The sequence below is a fragment of the Suncus etruscus genome, chromosome 1 (assembly GCF_024139225.1).
Source record: "Suncus etruscus isolate mSunEtr1 chromosome 1, mSunEtr1.pri.cur, whole genome shotgun sequence".
Classification (NCBI taxonomy): Eukaryota; Metazoa; Chordata; class Mammalia; order Eulipotyphla; family Soricidae; genus Suncus; species Suncus etruscus.
The window spans coordinates 201,057,264-201,074,124 of NC_064848.1; the positions used below are offsets into that span (position 1 = coordinate 201,057,264).

The 16,861-nt window shown below is 35.8% G+C and overlaps 1 non-coding gene across 1 annotated transcript; it reads left to right on the forward strand.

Moving 5' to 3' along the window:
* The first annotated feature begins 11,940 nt into the window (after positions 1 to 11,940).
* Positions 11,941 to 12,073, forward strand: LOC126030721 (small nucleolar RNA SNORA42/SNORA80 family). Its single transcript, XR_007503170.1, has one exon. It is a non-coding gene; the product is annotated as a small nucleolar RNA SNORA42/SNORA80 family (small nucleolar RNA).
* Positions 12,074 to 16,861: the final 4,788 nt, after the last annotated feature.

Sequence of the window (16,861 nt, forward strand, 5' to 3'; positions counted from 1 at the left end):
ATACCACCAATATTGATCCTTAAGAATAGAGCCAGGATAAGACCCAAACACAATTGTGTTCCCAAATTAAATATAAAAATAAATAAATTAAGCCTCAAATTCCCTTTTATTTTGATGTTTCTATCCATGGAAGTATAGGTAGGGGTTGTTATTAAATATAGTCACATTGACCTGAGAGGTGAGAGAAATACATCAACTGCCATATTTTGCTTGATTTTGGTTTTGGTTTTAGTGCATGATTAGAATCTTCCATTGTTCAATAACATCAGTTGCCAGTGGTTGAGAGTTTCTTTGGGAAGAAATAAAGAAAATAAAAGAATACGAGGATCATCATAGGCATGAAGAGAAGAAATAACACATGGTAAGGATGATGACATTATCTTATACTGGGGCTGGAGTGATGGTGCAGTGGTACGGTGTCTGCCTTGCATGCGGCTGACCCAGAAAGGACCATGGTTCAATCCCCAGGCTTTCCATATGGTCCTCCAAGCCAGGAGCGATTTCTGAGCGCATAGTAGGAGTAACCCCTGAGAGTCACCAGGTGTGGCCCAAAATTAAACAAAAAAAATTTTCTTATACTACATTTTGCCATTTTATTCTTATTTGGGGGAGGATGAGTCACTCTTAAGCCAACTGAGCCACTCTTAGCTATGCTCATTTTGCAATCTGTCTCTGTGCTTAGGGCTCCTGGTGGTACTCAGGAGATCATAAATTGTGCTGCAAATTACACTGAGCTTGGCTGCATGTAAGACAAGTGCTTTACTCCCGGTATTTCTCTCTAGTCCCTTGTACTGCTTTAAAAAATGTTAATGTTTTCATATTGGTTTCAGGGATAATAATAATAATACCACCTACCAAATTATCATTATTTCAAAATGAGTAGCTTACTAATGTGGGATAGATACTTAAGCTTTCCACTCCTAGATTAATCATTTGGAGATATTGATATTCTATGCCTTATGTCTGATCATTAAGAGGATCAAAAGGTCCGGAATTCATAGTTTACAACCAGTTGCTTGTTAAGTTTTTCTGCCCTTTCCTGTTTAAAAAGTCTGCTGTGCTGAATTGGTGTCGTTGTGTGAGTTTATATATTTTCTGCCAAATCCTAACAGGTATGTATACTTCACTCTAGTCAAATCCCTATAATCGCAAATGGTTTACATCTTAAAGTTTCTGGTAGTCCAGTTTAACCCTGATGGTAAACCTGGCATGTATTTTTTTCCTCATTAGTCATAGTAAAATTAAAGTCTCCTTGAGCTTGAAAGATATTGCAGAATGTAAGACACTTACTGTCTTCCATATGGTCCTTTTAGTTCCATCAAAAGTGATCCCTGAGCATAGAGCCAGGAGTAAATCTCGAGTATGCCAAGTATGGTCTTTAAATCCAAAACCAACAGATCAATTAAATAATATAATTAGAGCTTCTTCTATACAATTTCCTGTTCAGCTCTAATAATTATTAATAAACTTCAGGTTATTAATATTATAGAATTTTCTCTTATAGGCAGAGTATGCCAATTCTACTTGTCTCTCTAAATGATTGTTTATATACATATCCATATCTTATAACAAAAGACCTCATCTACTATAAGAATAATTTTAAATTTAAGGAGAACTAAAAAGAACACAATCTGTAATGTATTTATTCTTAATAGGTACCTATTAATCATACTATATGAAAATGCTATTGAAATGTCAGTAAATGAGACAGCAGGTTGCAGAGCTCATGAATCCTAAATGGAAAATGTATCTACATAAAAGAGACACACATTTTGATTTTCACAGAGGGAGCTTCCAGAAAGCTTATTTTGTCATATTTGATTGCATTCTACTTATCACTCAGATATGCTGTTACTTCAAATAAGGAGACATTTGACAGAGGGAAAAAATGAAAGAAGTAGTACAAAAATTATTTCAGCACAGAGCTGACTTATACATTTACCATGAATAAAACATATGACAGAAAACCCTCAAAAAGTAAATATTCATACCTGACTGACCCAAAGCCATCTTTTAATTTTACCTAAGAACACAGACATTCTATTACTGAGAACAGTCCGGATTAAACCTAAGTGAATATGCCTTCTTGAAGTAAAAGGACTGTGCAGAAAATCCATAAAAAGAAAACCCAGATCCCAAAGAAAATTCAACTTACAAATGTACTATGAATATTTTGTAAAGAAATGACTGTTTCAACATGCAATCCCATAATTAGCCTGGATCACTCATTCAAGCACTGCAGGTCAAAACCACCAACTTTTCCAAGTCAATGGGGAAAAACCTTCCATTTCTCTCTGGTGGATTTGGATGTGTGTAATTAGACTTCTCCGATGCCAACAAAAACCCGTGAAGGCGTTCTCTATACAAGTTTAGATTGTTCCTGCTCCAAACATGGGATCAGAACGTGCTGGTACACGTTCAGCAACACCGCTGGATGGGAAATACCACCGTGCCATTTCAGCCCAAGGTTTCTGCTATCCACTAAGATAAACAGTGGGAATGAAATAAGTGGAATAAATGGAGCAAAGGAGAAAATTATTAGTCTAATGATGGCCAAGGATTTGATGCTGAATTTTGTTCATTTGCATCAATCCCTTTGGTGGTAGACATTTAAACTGATCTTGTACCAGGCTGAGTTATTAATGTGTTAAAAAAAATAATCTGAGGTCACTGACCACTGTATCATTGAGCATTTGCTTTGACTACATATTACATATAATCATCATCATCATAATATTTTAAATAGGAAGAATATAATTCTATAATATGCATTCCCTCCCCACTAAAACCTAGTAGGATTGTAGGGCAGTTAGAGTAGCTCTATAGGTTATTAGAGAGTCATATCCCTATACTCTTGATTTATACTAGAGAGATTGACATTTCCAATGATAATAACCAAGTTTGATTTCATTCCCACAGGTTCTTATCCAATATAATCTTGTTAATCCCTGATGAAGACATAGAGAAAAGCTACCACTCCCCATTGAATATGGTATGGGATTTCAGTGGTACAAAGGAATGTAAGGGATGCTGTGTAGCTTCCAAAATTATATTGGCAAAGAACACAAAGGTTTACCTGGCCTAAAACATCTGCTCTTGGAATCCAACTCCTAGATATCAGCACACAGAGAAGGGAGGGGAAATGTTCTGACATTTCAGCCACTGATAACCTTGAACTCATTTTCATAGTTTGAGCATTTGATTCTTACAGAACTCAGGCATTCTGAGCCTTCAACAGAAGAGGGACAGGCATTGTGGAAGCTCCAAGGATAGAATCCAGCTGCACATTTGCTATAATTTCAGCCTCCCAGAATAATTAATATTATTAATTATTATCAAGCATTAATTATTATTAATTATTATATAATTTTTTGTTTTCTCGGGCCACACCCATTTGATGTTCAGGGGTTACTCCTGGCTAAGCACTCAGAAATTGCCCCTGGCTTGGGGGGAACCATATGGGATGCTGGGGGATCGAAGCATGGTCCTTCCTTGGCTAGCGCTTGCAAGGCAGACACCTTACCTCTAGCGCCACCTCGCCAGCCCCATTATTAGTTATTATAAAGCATGATAAATATCATTGTCATTTTTCATGACTAGGTTTAGATAGGTTATCATGCTTATAGATCATAAAAGTCAGAATTACCTAACTGTAAGACTAGCCGGGAGATTCAATCATTATATCCACATGGCAAATGTTAAAGATAAGTAGGATATTTAGTTTTCACTTTGTATTTGTTATTATTGTTATTATTATTATTATTTATCTAATCTTAGGTTTTTACGTAGCACTCAAGGAGCCCTTAGACTTCTACCAAGGTTAAATGGGTTGGGCCATACAATGCTACAGCCCAACAATGTTGTGTGTTCCTCCCTCTGGAGTTAGAAGCCATCTGGTGCACTTTGATGGTAACACCCATCAATGCTTCTGGAGCCCTACTATGCCAGGGTTCAAAATGGGTCCCACAATGCACTGTGGGTTGCACTCAATTCCGTTGGAAGGTGAATAATCCCTAGTTAGATATCAATGGTGACTTACATCAATACTTTGCTTTATGGCAGGGTGAAAAATGATCATTGAGAGGAACTAAAGTCAGGTTATATAATCTGTTCCTAGATATAATCAACGATGTGAGACCAAATTGCAATTCTTCAGCAAATTTTGACCTTACCCTATGTTAAGTGTTACATACTCCCACTTTCATCATCATCATCACAATCAATCTCTTCAGCAATAAATTGTGTTTACAGAAAACCACTTCTTGTGCACAAATGGCAATAAAGGAACAATGTCTAAGGAAAGTTGTTTATTAAATCACTGCCATGCTTAAAGAGCAATTGACTAAATAAGACAGAATGAATTAAAAGAAACAAGCATAAATCAAAAATCAGCAGCCTCAGAAGAAAGAGGGAGGGCAAAGTGTTGGAATGGAGCAGGAATTCTAGCTATGGAATAAAGGAATTGGGCTTATAAAATAAAAGAAGTATTATAAGTAGACATTCATAAAGGTTTACAGCTCCCTAAGGATGATAAAGTCTGTTTACTTTAGAAATTTGGGGTAATTAATATTAAATATAGCTCTTCCAATATGTAGATTCTGTTTCACTAACATGATCTCTCAATTTGGCTAGAAATTTTTCAAAGATCTCCATATAAACAGACATTGAGGAAGTCTCAGAAATATTTATTATATTTGAAAAATATTCACAATAACGGCTAATAATAAACATTGTATATTAACCCCTTTTGCAGAACAAGTGGGCATCCACTGATTCATGAGTAAATTTTCAAGAACTATCTCAATCTTGACCACGATGCTATGAAATATGTTCTGCTATTATCCTCTTTTCAGCAATGAGAAAAATCACTACTATAGCCTGAAACATGAAGATGAAAATTTGTAATCCAGTTTTGAAAGCCAATGACAGAAGTAATTGAACATTAAGTGAGTGCTGAATCTGTCTTTCTGTTTCATTTTCTTTCTCTTTGACCTCAGTTTGTTCACCATATAATATTGTAATGCATTGCAATGGATGAAAGCCATTGAGGAAGACACTAGAGTTCAAACTGTGAAGCGTCTTTTTGCAGAGAAAACTAGAAAGTGATAAAAAAAAAAAGAGAAACCATCATCAATGTCATCAGGATTAGGTGAGAGTGTCCTACAGTGGCAATCTTCCTCCTCCTTTTCTTTTTTTTTCTCCCTTTTTTTTCTGCACTGCACATTTACCTAATAGAGAAGTGTGGCTAAGAGGCAGTCTTACTTGAATGTGCTTTGGGAGAGAGCCGAATACCTCATATTTTTAAAAAGAAAAAAAAATACACACGCATACACACATTCACATATATAGCAGAGCCAAAAATATCAAGCTGTTCATGGTTGTTAAAAAGCCAGAGAAAGCTGAGTCGCACCCTTCCATGTTTTTCTTTCATACACATTGACCACCCTTCCCTTCAAATCTTATTACTTGAAGCCCAAGTTGTTCGAGTGAAATAAAACTGCAACAGAGAAATGTTCCTTCTGCTCTAGGTTCTCCTGTTATATGCTGTGCGTCATCTTCTTTCTGTGTGCCTCTGATTCTGTCTCTGTGTCTCCTCTCCTCTCTCTTTTTCTACCTTCCCTCCTCTTTCCCTCCTTCCATCCATCCCTCCCTAAATTCTTCTTCCTTCCTTTTTCCTTCCCTCCTTCCCTCTTTTCCTCTCCCTTCCTCTCTCTATATCTCTCTCTTTGTATGTTTCTCTGTCTCTCGTTATCTCTCACTCTCTCTTCTCTCTCTCTCTCTCTCTCTCTTTCTCTCTCTTTTCAGGGTAGTTCTCAGAGTAGACAGGTCTCCTTGGAGATGGAGAAGGAAAGGGGTTAATTTTTGAGGCTCAGAGCCAAGTTTTTCTTAACTGGGGAATTGGCAGCTAGCAGTTTGGAACGCTGCCTTGAGTGTCTAACTGAACGTTTTTATTGTCCTTTTTTGCCCAAAGGTGGCTTTTAGACACCCACAGCAGCATAGGGCTTTCTGATCAGGATTCGACACACAGGAGCCAGAAAGCTGTCTGCCCCTTCAGCGATGACTGGTGGACCCCATGGAGGAAGCCACCCATTGCCCCCCACCATCCTGGCAAAAGGGTGGGGAGACTGCCCTCCCTCATTCTTCCAACCTAGCAGGGGACTCATAAACTCTGGAGGGTGTTCTGAGCTTCTGATGGGGTGAGAGTTGGGGTGGAGGGAGAAGCTGGGAAGGGACCTGCAAAAGTAACAAGGGAGTGAGAGGAGAGGCTTAATGCACTAAGAAGAAAACAGGAGAGAGGAATAGTAAAACTGAAAACCGAAAATTTATGTCAAGAGGACAAAAAATGATGTAGAATTAAACAGGCAGAAAAAGAAAGGAGAAAGAAGGATGGAGACAAGGTGAAAGAGAAAAAAGAGAGAAAGAAAGAAAGAAAGAAAGAAAGAAAGAAAGAAAGAAAGAAAGAAAGAAAGAAAGAAAGAAAGAAAGAAAGAAAGAAAGAAAGAAAGAAAGAAAGAAAGAAAGAAAGAAAGAAAGAAAGAAAGAAAGAAAGAAAGAAAGAAAGAAAGAAAGAAAGAAAGAAAGAAAGAAAGAAAGAAAGAAAGAAAGAAAGAAAGAAAGAAAGAAAGAAAGAAAGAAAGAAAGAAAGAAAGAAAGAAAGAAAGAAAGAAAGAAAGAAAGAAAGAAAGAAAGAAAGAAAGAAAGAAAGAAAGAAAGAAAGAAAGAAAGAAAGAAAGAAAGAAAGAAAGAAAGGAACGAAGGAAAGGAACGAAGGAAAGGAACGAAGGAAAGAAAGAAAAGGAACAAAGGAAGGAAATAAGGAAGGAAAGAGAGAGGAAGGAAGGAAAGATGGGATCCTCCATCCAATACTAATTAAATTCCTATTAGCTTTTTTCAACATCAGTAAGGCTCCAAGTTTTATTTTTATAAACATTTAATTTATTAATGCTTTAACTTCACCTGGTTCAACTATTGATCTGTTTCTCACCAGAATGAAACCCTGTAGTTATTTAGAAACCCCAGATTAGAAGTGTTAGAGGCTCAAACAGCAGTGTTGTGCTGTTTGGGTCTTATTTCTCTAGCTCTCAACTAGGAAGAAAATGCATCAAATATTTACCAGTAAATACTAGTATCCCATATGGCCACTTAGACTACCGAGAGTAATTCTTGAGTGCAGAGCCAGGAATTATCTCTGGTAAATAACAAGGAGGTTGTGACTATTCCAAGAGATGGTGTGAAGGCTAAACACAGGTAGAATGCTGAAAATAAATGCATTCTTTCATTTGGGGAAGAAGGCAGTCTATATTTAGACTCCTCTTCAGAGACTTCCCTAGACAAATTATCTAAATATTTCCATCAGTGCATGAAGTCCTTACTTCGTACTATTCCATAGCCCTACTGATTAGTGGTAGGAAATCAGAATTTGACATGGTCATATGGGCACTAGGCAGGAAAGTTTAGTTTCATGGAGCACCGAGTTAACAAAAGTCGTCATTTCTAGAGCTTTGATAGACACAAAGCATCTCCTTTTTGGAACATCATCTCTTTGGTTACACAAAATTCATATCGTATAAAGAATGGTTAAGTGCTACTTATATTCCCAATTAGCAGAGAAGGAAACCGCCCAAGTACTTCTTAAATGTGGTCCACCCACCACATTCTAATTAGCTTGTTGAAAAAAAATCTGATTTCCTGACTTGCACTGTATAGACAGACTAAATTGGACAGCCTGATGGAAGCTGAATTTTTACCTTGAAATCTAATGAGTTCAGGTACAAGAATTTAAGAAGGATAAGGCTAGAGGTTAAAGAAATTTATGTTTTATTTCGGTTGAATTTTCCTCAGTTGTTTACTTTCACTTTGACAAAAAAAAATGGATTTGATAGTCAAATATGTTTGCATGATTTCACAAAAGTCCCACGAGAGTTCACTACACATTTGTAAGAGACTTCAGAGGAAATTGAAACAAACTATAAATAAGTGTGTAGCTAACAATGGCTAGAAATGAAATCTAATGTTCTGTCTTGCATACTTACTCAATTCTTTTCTAGAATATTATATTGAAATGTTTCCTCTGAGCAGAAGAAATTTGACTTAGTTTCTTTTTGAAATCTGATTATGATTCCTACAATGGTGGTATCAGTGTGCGCATTGATTTATCTCTCTTAATACTACTTCTGGCAAAACAGTATATTGATCATTCTCAAAATTTAAAATGTGACTCTATAAAGAAACATCCACTTTCATTTCTGAGTCTGTGGAACTCTGGGATAATTTCTGGCTCTGCTCTCAGGAATTACTCTTGGTGGGCTAAATGGCCATACGGGACACCAGGGATCAAACCCAGGTAGGGTGCAAGGTACAAGTACCCTACCTACTGTACTATCTCTCTGGTCCCCAAAAATGTTGTACTTTCTAATTAGATTATGCATTCTTTATCTTTTGAACCAAAATATTGGAGGTATCAGGGCCAGAGAAATAGTACAGTGGGCAAGATGCTTGTCTTCTATGCAGACAACCCCCATCCCTTCTATCCCCATCCCTTCTATGGTCCTCCTGGTCCTTCTAGGAGTATAAAAGTTAAGTGCTACTTATATTTATCACTGAGTATAAAACCAGGAAAAAGCCCTGAGTTCTGGCAGGTGTGACCCAAACCCTAAAAACAAAGCAGATTTTAGAGGTAGCAGAATTTTAAGGATCACTGTTCAAATAGCCAAAGTATCACATTATTAGAGTACCATGAACAATTCTAAATTTTTGCAATATGTTTTAAACAGATAAATTCATTTAATTTTGGCTTGCTGGTTTTGAGATCACCCCTGAAAGTGCTTAGGGAACCATTTGTAGTTCTTCACAAAACCTAGACCCTCTACATATTCAGCAAAGCATGTTCTCTAGTTCATTCAGTAAGGGTCTCACTTACATTTTCTAATAAAGGTAGTGAGGACAAATATAGCTACCCACACTTGGATGGTCTTAATCTGTTAAACTCGGTTATGAAGAAAAAAATTATTAGCTCTGGTGGTAGTATAAACTTAACCACCAATAAAACTACCATTATACACTGGGATTGGGGGAGTTCAGAGTAGGTAAGATTTTGTGGAAAGAAGCAATCACCTCCCTAAATCCCCCACTCTTTCAATAAAGCACAACCATAAGATTATAACTTTTTCAAAACACATTTAAATAAGCACTTAAAATAATCCCTCAATAATGAAAATATGGATTCAACTATTCCTCTCTTGGGCATTAATATAAAGAGTATGAAAACTAAGTAAAAGAGATCTATGGACCACATCTTTATTGCATCATTATTTTCAATAACTTATATTTGCAAACAACTCAATGACTCCCCTTTCACAGATGAATGGATGAAAAGATGTGATATTGGATCAGGGATATGAATTAGTTATTAAGTATATGACTCACATGTGTTTCCTTTCCAGCATTATAATACACAAAATGTGGTATTTTATATCTGTACATATGTCTACATACATATATTTATATATAATGGAATGGTACTACACAGCTATAAAAATGCTGACATTTTGAGGCTGCCAAGAGTATTGATTGGATATTATATGAAGTGAACTAATCAACAAAGAAAGTAAAACACCTTTTTATCTCACTCAAATGTGGAAAATAAAACATGTAATAAATAAATGAAACAAAACTCCTGTATTGCTTATCTGGAGCTTTGATAGACACAAAGCATCTAAATAAAAATGCATCTAAATAGAGCATCTAAATTTATATTTTTTTATTTATTTAGATGCTTTTTATATAGTGTTTATCTGAAAACAAAGGAAAAAGAACAAATATTGGATCAGGGACCAACAGAAAAATCACAAAATAAGTAAAAAATGTATCCAGGAAAGAGGAAAATAAGAGTTTAGTGTTTTCTCAACATAAGATGCAACCTGGGTAAAAAAAGAAAAGGAGATTGACATAAATTTACATTTAAGTTTGTGCCTGCTGATTAAAAGTAAAATACCCCTATCTATGCTCTTAATATACTCATAGATTTTGGATGTGTTGTTGTCAGCTTCACAGTGACTCACATGTTGAGAGTCAGGCATGACTGGGGAACAGTATTGTATTAAATAAATGGAGAATGAGTATGCTTGCTTAGGTCAGTTCAGGGACCCTAAAATCTGGAATTTAAACTGTGTGTGTATTTATCTCATTTTCTATAACTAACCTGTTCTGAATGGAAATTGAAGGTGCCAGTCCAACTGGATTTAGACAACAGAGTATTTGGTCTTGGACATTTTGTTGGTACTCGAGGTTAATAACTTTGCACATGAATACATCAGTCTTTGACACTTGAAACCAGCTTATACAAACTATAATTAAAAAAGAAGAATTGGGCCTGAGCAATAGTACAGCTTTGCCTTGCATATGATTCCACGGGCCTGATTTCTAAGTGCAGAGCCAGGAATAACCCCAGAGCGCCACTGGGTGTAGCCCCAAAAAGACGACAACAACAACAACAACAACAACAACAACAAAGTGTTATGTTACTCCCTGCCTTTACCCAAAACAAAGGCATTCCCCCATTTTTCTCTTTCCTCTTCACCTGTCCCTTGATATGTAAAAGTACAATTGGACTTCACTTGCCTCCCATCTCTGCCCAGTTGAATTTGTACTGAGAGAATAAAGAAAGATTAGTCTGGCCTGAAGCAGAGAGACCATGAAGCGAGAAGCCACTGACTCAAAAATTCTCTCCTGAGTGGCTTGGCTTATTAATTCCTTGAGGCTACCCTTCTTCAGATCTGTCCATCTGAGGTTGGAAATACAGTGTGGGGGTGATTTTACAACGTGGGTATTTTACGAAAAGAAAGGAAGAAAAAAGAAAGGAAAGGAAGGAAGGAAGGAAGGAAGGAAGGAAGGAAGGAAGGAAGGAAGGAAGGAAGGAAGGAAGGAAGGAAGGAAGGAAGGAAGGAAGGAAGGAAGGAAGGAAGGAAGGAAGGAAGGAAGGAAGGAAGGAAGGGAGAAAGAGAAAGAAAAAGAAAAGAAAAGAAAAGAAAGAAAGAAAGAAAGAAAGAAAGAAAGAAAGAAAGAAAGAAAGAAAGAAAGAAAGAAAGAAAGAAAGAAAGAAAGAAAGAGAGAAAGAAAGAAAGAGAGAGAAAGAGAGAAAGAGAGAGAAAGAGAGAAAGAAAGAGAAAGAGAGAAAGAGAGAAAGAAAGAAAGAAAGAAAGAAAGAAAGAAAGAAAGAAAGAAAGAAAGAAAGAAAGAAAGAAAGAAAGAAAGAAAGAAAGAAAGAAAGAAAGAAAGAAAGAGAGAAAGAAAGAGAGAAAGAGAGAAAGAGAGAAAGAGGAAGGAAGAAAGAAGGAAGGAAGAGAAAGATAGGAAGGAAGGGAGGAAGAGAGGAAGAGAGAAAGAAAGAAAGAAAGAAAGAAAGAAAGAAAGAAAGAAAGAAAGAAAGAAAGAAAGAAAGAAAGACAGACAGACAGACAGAAAGAAAGAAAGAAAGAAAGAAAGAAAGAAAGAAAGAAAGAAAGAAAGAAAGAAAGAAAGAAAGAAAGGAAAGAAAGAAAGAAAGAAAGAAAGAAAGAAAGAAAGAAAGAAAGAAAGAAAGAAAGAAAGAAAGAAAGAAAGAAAGAAAGAAGAAAGAGAGAAAGATAGAAAGAGGAAGGAAGAAAGAAGGAAGGAAGAGAAAGATAGGAAGGAAGGGAGGAAGAGAGAAAGAGAGAAAGAAAGAAAGAAAGAAAGAAAGAAAGAAAGAAAGAAAGAAAGAAAGAAAGAAAGAAAGAAAGAAAGAAAGAAAGAAAGAAAGAAAGAAAGAAAGAAAGAAAGAAAGAAAGAAAGAAAGAAAGAAAGAAAGAAAGAAGAAAGAAAGAAAGGGAGGGAGGAAGAGAGGAAGAAAGAGAAAGAAAGAAGAAACAAAGAGAGAGAGAGAGAGAGAGAGAGAGAGAGAGAGAGCAAAAGAAAGAAATTGCATGGGTTTGGATTTATGGCAGGTCCGTCCCCCTGGGCCTCTCATAGTGTTCCATGTCATAGCAAGCTGTGGCCCCGAACCATTGCCTGGCGATGTCAGTGGGCTTTGTGCACTGAAGCGGGTCACATAGTGAAAAAAAAAAGAAAGAAAAAGGAAGGAAGAAAGAAGGAAGATGAACGAAAGAAAGGAAGGAAGGAAGGAAGGAAGGAAGGAAGGAAGGAAGGAAGGAAGGAAGGAAGGAAGGAAGGAAGGAAGGAAGGAAGGAAGGAAGGAAGGAAGGAAGGAAGGAAGGAAGGAAGGAAGGAAGGAAGGAAGGAAGGAAGGGAAAGAAATAAAAAAAGAGAAAGAAAGGAAGGAAGGAAGAAAAAAAGAAAGAAAGAAGGAAAGCAGGAAAGAAAAGACAGAGAGAAAGAAAAAAGAATGAATGAATGAATGAATTTTCTGAGGACAAACTCAAAAGGTCAAACCATAAAATGTCACATTTAACCTCTAAATTTATATGTCACACCTTTAATTTGGGAAAGCATAATTAATATAGTAAGAGGCATTTAAAATGTAATATCTAAAATAGGGAAAACTATGAATTCATATACATGTCATTGTATTATTTTAGATTTACCAGTTAGGTTTCATATTGAGTGGGTTTTGTTTTTTTTTTAATTTCTTGAAAAAATTAATTATTTTTTAAGTTCTTGTATATATATTTTTAGTTTTTATTTTTAATAATATCTTTCTTTAAGCATCATGATTATAAACATAATTGTAGTTGGGTTCAAGTCAAAGAACAGAGTGGGTTGTTCTTTTTTTTTTTTTTGGGGGGGGGGTCACACCCGACAGCACTCAGGGGTTACTCCTGACTCTATGCTCAGAAATTGCCCCTGGCAGGCATGGGGGACCATATGGGATGCCAGGATACAAACCACCGTCCTTCTGCATGAAAGGCAAACGCCTTACCTCCAAGCTATATTTCCGACCCCCAGAGTGGATTTTCTTTTAAGCTTGTTTATAAGTATATACATACAGATAACTTTTAAGGTGAATCTGGGGAAATGAAATTTAACTTCAATACATTTTCATTGAAATAAAACGTTATGCTATAAATTACATTGTATTATAAAGTTTATGTATATGACATGCTAAAATATGAATTTTCATTGTTAGTGTAGATATGGCTTAATGTATAATAGTTTATGAGTATAGTATCTTCATTATTTTTCAGGACTTACATAGAAATGAGTGGAATACAAGTCATAAAACACAGAAATGCCTGCTTCAATGAAATAAAATGCCTTTTTTTAAGATGGTGGTCTTCTGTGTGTGATTGCATGGGATATGTTGTTTTAGGATTAAAATAGCATATTCAAGAAGGTAAAATTAAAGTATCATATTTGTAAAATTATAGCTATAATTCACATTTAAATGCCATAATTATGCTCACCTTTTCTCCCTAGATGTTGTACCAATTGTACTAATTTAAAACTCACTATCCTCTATCATTTCTTGAAAAGAATATTTTGAAAAGTATCTTGAAAAGATCCTTTTAAAGCCCAAGTAAAGCCACTTGGTATCACAAGCATGTAGCTCACATATAATCAAGAAGGTAGAAAGCAAACAAACAAAAATAAATTCACTCCTACGGGCACAAAATCCTAATATACCTGTTTATAAAAGTTTGTCCAATACTGTATTTACATTCTAGCTACAAAATAGAATATGAGAAAGAATATGAGTAAGAAAGAAAGAAGAAAGAAAGAAAGAAACAAACAAACAAACAAAGGAAGAGAAAGAAAGGAGAAAGAAAGAAAAACACAGACAGAAAAACAGACAGAAAGAAAGACAGAAAGAAATAAAAGAAAGAAGCAAGAAAGAAAAAAGAGAAAAAAGAAAAAGAAAGAAAAAAGAAGCAAGAAAGAAAAGAGAAGGAAGAAAGGAAGAAAGAAAAAGAAGAGAAAGAAAGAAAAGAGGAATAAAAAGTAAAGAAAGAAGAGAAAAAGGAAGGAAGGAAGTATGGAATGAAGCAAGGAAACAAGAAAAAGAAAGCAAACAAGCAAGCAAGAAAGAAGAAACTGGGACGGAGAGATAGCAAGGAGGTAAGGCGTTTGTTTGCCTTTCATGCAGAATGATGGTGGTTCAAATCCCGGCATCCCATATGGTCCCCTGTGCCTGCTGGGGGCGATTTCTGAGCATAGAGCCAGGAGTAACCCCTGAGCGCTGCCGGGTGTGAAAGAAAGAAAGGAAGGAAGGAAAAAAGGAAGGAAGGAAGGAAGGAAGGAAGGAAGGAAGGAAGGAAGGAAGGAAGGAAGGAAGGAAGGAAGGAAGGAAGGAAGGAAGGAAGGAAGGAAGGGAGGGAGGGGAGGGAGGGAGGGAGGGAGGGAGGGAGGGAGGGAGGGAGGGAGGGAGAGAGAGAGAGAGAAGAAAGAAAGAAAGAAAGAAAGAAAGAAAGAAAGAAAGAAAGAAAGAAAGAAAGAAAGAAAGAAAGAAAGAAAGAAAGAAAGAAAGAAAGAAAGAAAGAAAGAAAGAGAGAGAGAGAGAGAGAGAGAGAAGAGAAGAAAGAAAGAAAGAAAGAAAGAAAGAAAGAAAGAAAGAAAGAAAGAAAGAAAGAAAGAAAGAAAGAAAGAAAGAAAGAAAGAAAGAAAGAAAGAAAGAAAGAAAGAGAGAGAGAAAGAGAGAAAGAGAGAAAGAAAGAAAGAAAGAAAGAAAGAAAGAAAGAAAGAAAGAAAGAAAGAAAGAAAGAAAGAAAGAAAGAAAGAAAGAAAGAAAGATAAAGAATCTTTCCAGGAGTGGGGAACAAACCATACAATGCCACATTTTAACCTCCAAGTTTTAATACTGCACCTTTGATTTAGGGAAGCAAATCTAATATTGTAAGAGGTATATGTAATTTATTATAAGCAGGGGATAAAACTATTCTAATTTTTGGCTTCTTGGATATCTGAGATCAGAGACAGTTGTTTTCTCTTTTGTCATTTTTTTCCACTTTACTAAATTAAATTGTTTACAGCTTAATATTGTACTATTACAAGGGGTCCTTTGCCATGCTCTTGTATGAGATTAATTGATTAAAATTTTATATTACAACATTAATATTTCATTCATTGTATTATACTTAAGGTTACTTGTAGTTACAAAGGTGCTAGTTTATAGCCTTGATGGAAAACTTGTACCTCATCACAAGAGTGTCTGTGACTTTCCAACACTTTTCTTGTGTCAGGTCTCTGAATTAATCTTCAATCACTGCCATCCCCTACCTCTATTTAATAAGAAGATTTATTATCCAAGTCTAAGGGGTTTGTCATTGTTTTTTAGTGACTATCCTCTTGTTCTGTGTCTCTGATTTCCACAGATGAATGAAAACATCCAGTATTTGTTCTTCTCTCTCTGACTCATTTTGCTTAACATAATACCCTCCAGTTCCATTCAGTGGTTTCAGCTTTTCTTGTAACTGTGTTGTAATATTCCATCTAGTTTATACCACACATTTTTATCTATTCATCTGCCATTGGGTATTTGGATAATTTCCATATCCTGACTTTTGTATCAAGTACTTTGGGGATGACCATAGGCATGCACATAGCTAGAAAAACATGTTAAGCCTTGATGGAGCACAATGCATAACATCAAAACTTAAGTTTTTTTGAATTGATTTTGTAGAAAATGCTTTCTCTCCACACAGGTGACTTTTCTCCCTCACTTACTGAATAATATTCATTTCTTATCATAATCAAGTTAAGATTTCTTAACTCTAAATCAAAAGTAACTAGACTGTGAGTGGACAGAGTGATTTTTTGTAAAGTATTATAGATCTTTTTTAAAGATATAAAACAAAGGTCCACATCACTTATAAGATCTCCTTTCCCAACTTGTGTACAAGGTAATATCTCACCTAAAAGCAATACAGTCTTTCTGTGGTATAAGTTTATTTACTTCTTAAATGCTTAATTATAGATCCTCGGTCATTTATCAACAGTTACTCAACTTGGTGATATCTTAAGGTATGGATCGTTTATCTAAAGGTTTCCCCTTGTTGATGTTTAACCTTGCAAATTCTCTGACAGAGATCCAAAACTGAAATGCCTATTTAAAAATCTGTTTGATCCTCGCAACCACCATGTAAATTATCACAACTTGGATTTTGTTTGTTTGTTCTGATAGCACTGGTAGCACTCAGGGATTGATTACTCCTGGTTCTGCTTAGAAATTACTCCTGGCAGAATCAGGACCATATGGGATACAGGGGATTGAAGCCATTGGCCTATTTCAAGGCAGTGCCCTCACTACTGTACTATCACTCTGGCTCCTGGGATATTTTAGATCTATCTTACTTCCTAGAGTTAAATTCCATATAAGTTCTAGACTGGCACAATAACTATGGATGGAAAGCATATATCTCTCTCAATAGATTGCACATCCTACTAGAGTACAGGCTATGTCTTTTGACTGGAATTTCTAACAGCACCTCAGATTATATGAGTAAAGCAGTATGTCCAATGAACAATTAAATAGATCCTCTCACAACATTACCTAAATATTTCTTAAGTTGCAAAGAAGCGTTATTTGTCTGAAAATGAAGTCCAATATATGTGTGTCTTAGCATGAACTGCTCTAACAAAAAGACTATGTGACTACTGCACCACTTTTGTTTTTATGATTTTACTGAACTAAATCAGAGAGTTCATGGTGAAAGTCCTCTACACCTTTCTGGTTTACAAATGTCCTTTTTTTTTTCTTTGTAGCCTCATAAAACTGGAGAAACAGGCAAACAGAGATAAAGGCAGACAATATTCATTCTAGCATTTCAAAGGAAATAATAGACATAAAAACAAATAGAGAGTATTTATTAAGGATGGTGCATCAAATGATTTTAAAAAATGGGAGAAATACAATATGTTGGTATATTAAAGAAAGAAACTGGGGCCGGAG